Source organism: Sinocyclocheilus grahami, unplaced genomic scaffold (assembly GCF_001515645.1).
Source record: "Sinocyclocheilus grahami isolate Dianchi unplaced genomic scaffold, SAMN03320097.WGS_v1.1 scaffold10.1, whole genome shotgun sequence".
NCBI lineage: Eukaryota > Metazoa > Chordata > Actinopteri > Cypriniformes > Cyprinidae > Sinocyclocheilus > Sinocyclocheilus grahami.
In genome coordinates, this window is record NW_015505189.1 from 2660550 (window position 1) to 2668045 (window position 7496).

A 7496-nucleotide genomic window follows, 5' to 3' on the forward strand; every position below is an offset into this window, starting at 1 on the left:
CATTTTTTCAGGATTTTATAAAAAATTTTTATGAATAGAAAGTTCAAAAGAACAGCATATATTTGAAATTGAATTTTTCTTTACAATATAAAAGTGTTGTACTGTCACTTTTGGTCAATTTAATGCATCCTTGTATAAAAGTATGCATTTATTTCCAAATTTTGTAGCATTTGCAAAATATAAAGTTGGAATTGTTTGTTTTTACAAAGTCCCAGTTATCAGAAATAGTTTTAAAATTCAGAGATTTGAAGTCAAAATTCCAGAAAGGAAAATTGCAAATGCAAAAGGGGTTTGTCTGTTTTACTGTTTGCAAGAACACTTAATATATTACCGTTTTGTGTGATTTATTTTTATTTTTTACCAGTTAATGTGGCTGAAGATATGCGTGCAGATGAGGAGAAGATTCTGACCACAGTTTGTACTCTTGACTGTAACCACAGCTTCCACTCATAGGCACCGCAGCCAAAACAGGTTAACACAAGTTTTGACTCTCAAGGCTTTCGACTCTCAGCCTCTGAATCATTTCATAAATTCGAAGACTAATTCTTTTCTTTTGCCCTTTAAGGCAGCTGTAGTCAGATGTTTATCTTTTGGTGTCTTTGGGTTTGTCGGATATAATTGTTTTGCCATGTTATGCCTTCAGTTATGTAACCTTGAACAAAATGCCTCTTGTTAGCAACCTACACTCTAAAAAACACTGGGTTAAAAACAACCCAATTTGGGTTGTTATTAACCCAAGGGCTAGGTACATATAGAACAGAACCCATCTTGGGTTAAATTTACCCAGCAAATTGGGTTGTTTATTTAACCCAGCATAATGGGTTGATTTAACCCAGCTAATGGGTTTATTCATTTTTACTATATTACTAGCTTATTTTTTAACTTCATACATTAAGTAAGGTTTACAGATTTTTTTAAATTTTCCTTTATTTATCGTTTACAGCATTGTTTATATAGTTTTTAATACATATTGCCTATATTTAAACTCGTTTAACAAACATTAGAACAAAAATTCAACATTAAACAGAAGTAATTCACGTGTAATCGACCAGTCTCTGTTATTCTGTTTCCATCGTAACGGCGCTGGTTCTTGTGCCCGAGCTGGAGTCGTGTTCGGCGGGGAACTGCTTACAGACCGCCGCCCAGCGTTTCACTCTAGCCCGGGGTGGGCAAACTTGGCCCTTCCAGGCCACTTTCCTTCAGAGGTTAGCTCCAACCCTAATCAAACACACCTGAACCAGCTAATCATTGTCTTCAAGACTACTAGAAGGCTACAGGCAGGCGAGTCATATCAGGGTTGGATCAAATCTCTGCAGGAAAGGGACCTGGAGGGGCCAAGTTTGCCCATCACTGCTCTAGCCGAAACATGCTGTGACTCCATAACCTGCCAATAAACAAAAAATTTACAGCTCTGAGGACATGTTTTAACATCCAAACAAAGTATTATATTCTGTATCTTTATGGATAAAATCATTTATTTGATGCAAAGCATCAGGCTTTTCCATCACGCGAAAAGACCGTGACACTCGTTAAAGGTGATTCCCACCGCGCGCCTGTATGTTGCTCTGCATAAAATGTAACTATATACAGCACAGTAAATAAAATGTACACAAACCTGTATTTTACCGAAGAATGCATCAATTCGATGGTGCTTAGAACTGCTCTCTCGTGAAGTGAAGATGCAAAATTCCCACGATAAATAACTCAACCGCTGGGTTACGTCTGACCCTGGATCTGAGTAACACTAAAACTACCCAAACATTGGGTTGTTATGTCTGACCCAGGAGCTGCAAAACAACCCAAACACTGAGTTGTTACATTTGACCCAGGAGCTGGGTAACACAAAAACTACCCAAACACTGAAAAAATAACCCCAAAAAATGACCCAAAAGGCTCAACCCAGCATTTGGGTTAAAAAAATAACCCAGGATTTTTTAGAGTGTATTTTAGTTGGCCCGTAAAGGAAAGCCCTGATATTTAATGTTACAGTGATATCTTAAACAGATAAAAGATGTAATAAAATTGTAAAATTAAACAAATTACACTCTATTAGTTAAAAAAACATATAAAATATAAGTCTTATTTGTGGCATTGAGTTAAAATTGCCTGCTCAACAATTCTCAACTGAAAAACATCAAGCAAATCTATTTCACAGTACTCATTGTTTGGCCTTCAAAAAAATTCCACGCTTCCCATCAGCAGCACCCATCACCCCTTTAAAAAAACACACAATTTCATGGAAATGTTAAAGAGTTCATGGCATGTCCTATTGGATGGTTCAACTTTCCTGTTTACCCCCTAAAGCACTTTGCTCACTCTTTAAGTACAAGCTATTTTGGTAGCCTTGGCTATATAAATTTGTTGTGACACTTGGAGCTCAAGGGTGAGACACAGGACATGTTTTTGTCTAATTCAATGCTCTCTCCTCATTGGTCATATCCTGTGCCTTATCTATTTGGCAAGAGCTTTGTGGTTCAAATGTAGTCACCATTAGTTTCCATATTAATATATAACATCAACATGACTTCAGCCTATAAGCTTTTTGAGTTGTTTAAAGGCTATTTCATTATGTTAATGAAGAATAATGACCTAAATGTCAACTTCTAATTTAAGCTTTACATGGGCATTTAGTACTTGCTGAAAACTGAAACTGTTCTCTGAACATTTTCTTGCTGAATTAACTTTCGCTTTCTTTGCAGAATATAAACTCATCATCAGTTGAGGCTGCAAATCATCACTTTCCTTGGTTGGTGATCCACACAAGTGTCAGGGGTGAGGGAATACCCCATGTCCCACTTACACAGCATTCTTTGTCACCCACTCATAATTTTCCCTGCTGTTTCCCTCAGCCTTTTCTTCTTACTCATCTCCTTATGATCAAAAAAGGAGAACTCTAAAGAATGAGACTTTTTCATGTTTAAACCCATATGGCTACTGTTTTGAGAATATGATATATATACACCGTGCAAAAAAATTAAGGAAACACTTAAATCACACATTGGATCTCGATGAACAAAATATTCAGGTTGAAAATCTTTACTTATATACATTGTGTAATTTGTTGAGAATAATATGATGTGACAGTGGTCAATGAAAAGCCAAAATCATCAACCCACTGAGGGCTGGATTCAAAATCACACTGAAAATCAAAGTAAAACTTTGAAATTACAAGCTGATCCAACTTAAATTAATTTCATCAGCAACTCATAAAGTAAGTCAGAAGTGGGTATGACCCCCACATGCCTGTATGGGTCTCACTACAGGATGTCAGGCTCTTCAGCAATTTTTAGTCTAGAATAGATTCCTTAAATCCACATAAATCATTTAACTTTGAAGAGCCTTAAAGGGTTAGTTCACCCAAAAATTAAAATGTTGTCATTAATTACTCACCCTCGTGACATTTCAAACCCGTAAGACCTTCGTTCATCTTCGGAACACAAATTAAGATATTTTTGATGGAATCTGAGAGCTGTCTGACCCTCCATAGACAGCAACGCAACTGAAATGTTCCCAAGTCCAGAAACGTAGCAAGGAGATCTGTAAAATAATCCATGTGACATCAGGGCTTCATCCGCAATTATACAAAGCTACGAGAATACTTTTTGTGCACAAAAGAAAAAAACAAATAATGCATTTAATGAAAACAGCATATCCGTGTGACGCAGCTGACACAGAACAGCATACGTTGTTTACGTCCAGCGGATATTCTCCAAAATGGCACCAGGGTGATGCGGAGGAAACAAATTGTTGAATAAAGTCTTTTTTTTTCTTTTGCACACAAAAAGTATTCTCGTAGCTTTGTATAATTACGGTTGAACCCCTGATGTCACATGGATTATTTTACAGATCTCCTTGCTACGTTTCTGGACTTGGGAACATTTCAGTTGCGTTGCTGTCTATGGAGGGTCAGACAGCTCTCAGATTCCATCAAAAATACCTTAATTTGTGTTCCGAAGATGAACGAAGGTCTTACGGGTTTGAAATGACATGAAGGTGAGTAATTAATGACAGAATTTTTGGTTGAACCATCCCTTTAATCAGCATGGTTGGCATTTTCCATGGACACTGCATAAAAGTTAAGCAAATTTCTGATCAATCAGAATGTAGTACAGATATAAATACATCAGCAGAATCTTGCTTACAGATGTAGAGAGTAGATGTAGGTTCCCATTTTGTATTGCATTTTCAGTTTATTCATTAGGTTCATATTTGGTCCTGTATCTGTATAAATGAATTATACTCTTCAACATCTCTGATACACTGTTTTCATGTTTCTGAGGAAAGATGCATAAGTTTTACTTTCAATATCTCTAAGAAATCTCACTTTCTCAACAGCAAGATGCTCCCACATTTGTGTTCCATTAGGTTCTCCTCAACCACATCTGGTGTCTTTCGCCCACTCATTAGCTATTGTTGATCAGTTATTAGTCATAATGACCACAAACAAAATATTTCAATATTTTCTGACTGTTTGTTTGAACTCCCTGACAACAGAATAAAACAATGCTGCAATTAAGAGTATAGAGTCGAATGAAAAGGTCAAGTGAGAACATCTCTACCCGACCAACACGATACTGGATACTGCTGGATTATGATGGTGAGTCGTTTTTAAACAACATTAAGACTGTTACTCCAATTAGACTTAGACGTTAAAGGAAAATAAATGCATTAAAATGTCTAATTTCTACACATAGAATTAATTAGTTTATTTCAAAGCTATAAAATGTATTTTAGTGATATTAAAAAAACAACAACAACAAAAAAAACAAGCACATCCCACATCAGGTCAGTTGAATTTTGCTTTCAGGAAAAGAGAGAAAAGATTTTTGGAATTTAGACATGTTCGTGATGGATTTGTCATAGTGGATGTTGAAACCAAATGCAGGACATTTCATTACAGCTTGATTGAGTAACATGGAGACAATTTCTTTGAAAAATTCAGGAGACCACCACATAGTGAAACCCATGTTCGATTTTCACACAAACGTATATGTGCTAATGAAGGTACCCCAGCAGCAACAACAACAACATAAAATGAATAAAATGTTCTGTATATTAAAATAATGTATTATTCTGTGGGTGAATTTTGTTTTTATGTTTAATTAACATAAACAGTTTTACTCTCAAGCTATTTTTTCTTCTCGAGTGGGAAGAGTTTTTTTAATATTGCATAAAAGCATTAATCTTCCAAAATGTGGTTTTGGTATGTTCCTTTCCCAAACATTTCTTGGTTGGTTGCCTGTGGTTACAGTGAAACTTAGATACTCTGAAAACTGGATTCTCATGCTCATTCCAGTGGGAAATAGTGTTGGGGTTACTTTTGAGTGCTGTTTATATTAGAGGCCATTATGTTAGTGGGAATGAAGTGTAAATTCTTAAGACACCTATGTGTAAAGGTGATGATATACACGTGGCAACTTTTTGAACAATGTTGCTGGGCAGTGTTGCCATCAATGGGCAACCAGGTGAGACACAGGGCCCACAACCAATCTAAAGTATCCAGATAGAAATGTGTTGCCCATTCTCAATGGGAAAGTGCCCAAGCAACATTGGTCAAAAAAGTTGCCCCTTGTATCATCACCGTAAGTGTGTATATATGACAGAAGTCAAGAGAGAGGATATATTACAGTACATTTAACAATGTATTTAACAGTTTGAAACTTGCATGCAAGGCTTGAAAACAAAGACACTTAAAAACATCTGTGAACTTAATTAAAGCATAATGTTTGTATTCAGAGTATAAAAACTTTATGAACTGTGAATTTTCATTTTGCCACTTCATTGTCTGGTTCTTTAAAGCTTTTCCAGTTAGTTGCTAAGATATTGTATTTCAGTAAAACAGTTGGTTAGTACTTTAACATTCCTCACAAGAAGTAACTAGCTTGTGTGTGTTTTCCCTGTTTTATATACTGCTTCTCTGCAGACTTTCTTTGCACGTTCAGTTTGTGTCATATTCTCTGAGGACGCTGGCCTTGATGATAAAGCTCAAACCAGGGATCATTAGACATGACTTCAAATAATTAAAAGTTATTTCATCAGTAGTTTTTCCATGTCTCCTGTCCTTCTGTCCCTAGACGCCTAACTATTCCTTATACTCAGAGAATGTGGCCTTCCTCGTGAGCATGTGTGAAGGAATGTGTTTTTTGTAGAGCCAAATATGGTCATGTGATGTGTCATCTTTCCCAAAGGTGAGTCAGTGCTTCAGCCTAATATTCTTAATTACTCCAGATGAAGAACCTATTTTTACAGTTATTGTGGTTGCTGAACAGAGTGATAAGGGGATGAATTATGTCAACTTTTATTTTTGGCACATACATAGATGTTAAAACATCCAGTCCTGTCAGTGGCCTTATTAAAATTGATTAAGTGTGTGCTTGCTAAAACAAGTTTTGTTCTTGAGTGATTGTTTGTAATTCATTGCGGTTTCATTATTACGAAGTGAATTACAAAGTGTCTGTGTGTAGGCTATATATATATGTATATATATATATATATATATATATATATATATATATATATTGATGTTGAAGTCGACAACTGATAATTAAATAATGACATTTATTAATATACTGATATATACTGATTTAAAAGTAGATGTGAGAGTTTCTTTAAACAAAGAAACTTTAAAGACTGATATGCAATGGCAATGACTTCTGCCTTAGACTAAACGTAGCTATGACTTGACAAGTTGACTGTTTAACGGTCCTGTAAAAAAGGCGAGACAGACAAGGAAAGAGACTGGGTGAAAAAAGTGTTTATGTTTGTCTGTGTGAAAAAGGCTAGAGGAGGGATGAAAAGGCAGACTGGTGACTTCATAACTTCCGCTAGTGTGTGTGCGCGTCTGAAGGGGAGGTCTCAAGTCCTTTAAATAGCGACAGATCTACTCAAAAACACATTTAGGGCAGTTCAAGGCTTGCACTGCATTGAAGATCACAACAACAAGCTAAATCTACAAAGGAACTCTCCAAAATCAAAGCATCTTTCAGGTAATTTTATGTTCTTGTTTTGCCTCATACCGCAAATGGACTCAAACTTATAAAACCGATGTGTAATAAATACAACTTTTTGAAGTTGTAAAGTTTTGGTCGCATTTAGCTCAAGTAATTGATTGCTTGTTCTATTAGATTTTCCCCATGAGTTTTGGACTGATCGGCATTGGCAGAACTGAATTAGATGTGAAATTTGAAAATGTAATTGTTAGTTGATATAAATTACCAGCTGTTTACCCAGACATCAGTATACACAGAATAAAGTTATGAATCTTAAAATTGGGATAAGTGTTTAAAGACAAATGTTCTAAGTGCTATATTATTATGTGAGGCATGAGTAAAGATAGACAAACAGAAATGGCATGGTATAGCGTTTGAATGGTGGGTGTTGTGTCTTGCACATGAGGGAGGATTTTCACAAGGGAAAGTAAAGCAGCAGCTTGTTCTCTTTTTTTTGGGGGGGGGGGGGGGGCCCCAGGGGGTTTTTTTTTTTTTTAAAAAAATTTT

The 7496-nt window shown here is 36.0% G+C and overlaps 1 protein-coding gene across 1 annotated transcript in view; it reads left to right on the forward strand.

Moving 5' to 3' along the window:
• Window positions 1-6881: 6881 nt before the first annotated feature.
• Window positions 6882-7496, forward strand: part of serpine1 (serpin peptidase inhibitor, clade E (nexin, plasminogen activator inhibitor type 1), member 1) — a 4237-nt gene continuing 3622 nt past the window's right edge. Inside the window, exon 1 of the mRNA XM_016283572.1 lies at window positions 6882-6986. The gene's annotated coding sequence lies outside the window, so the exon portion shown is untranslated. The remainder of the gene's footprint in view (window positions 6987-7496) is intronic.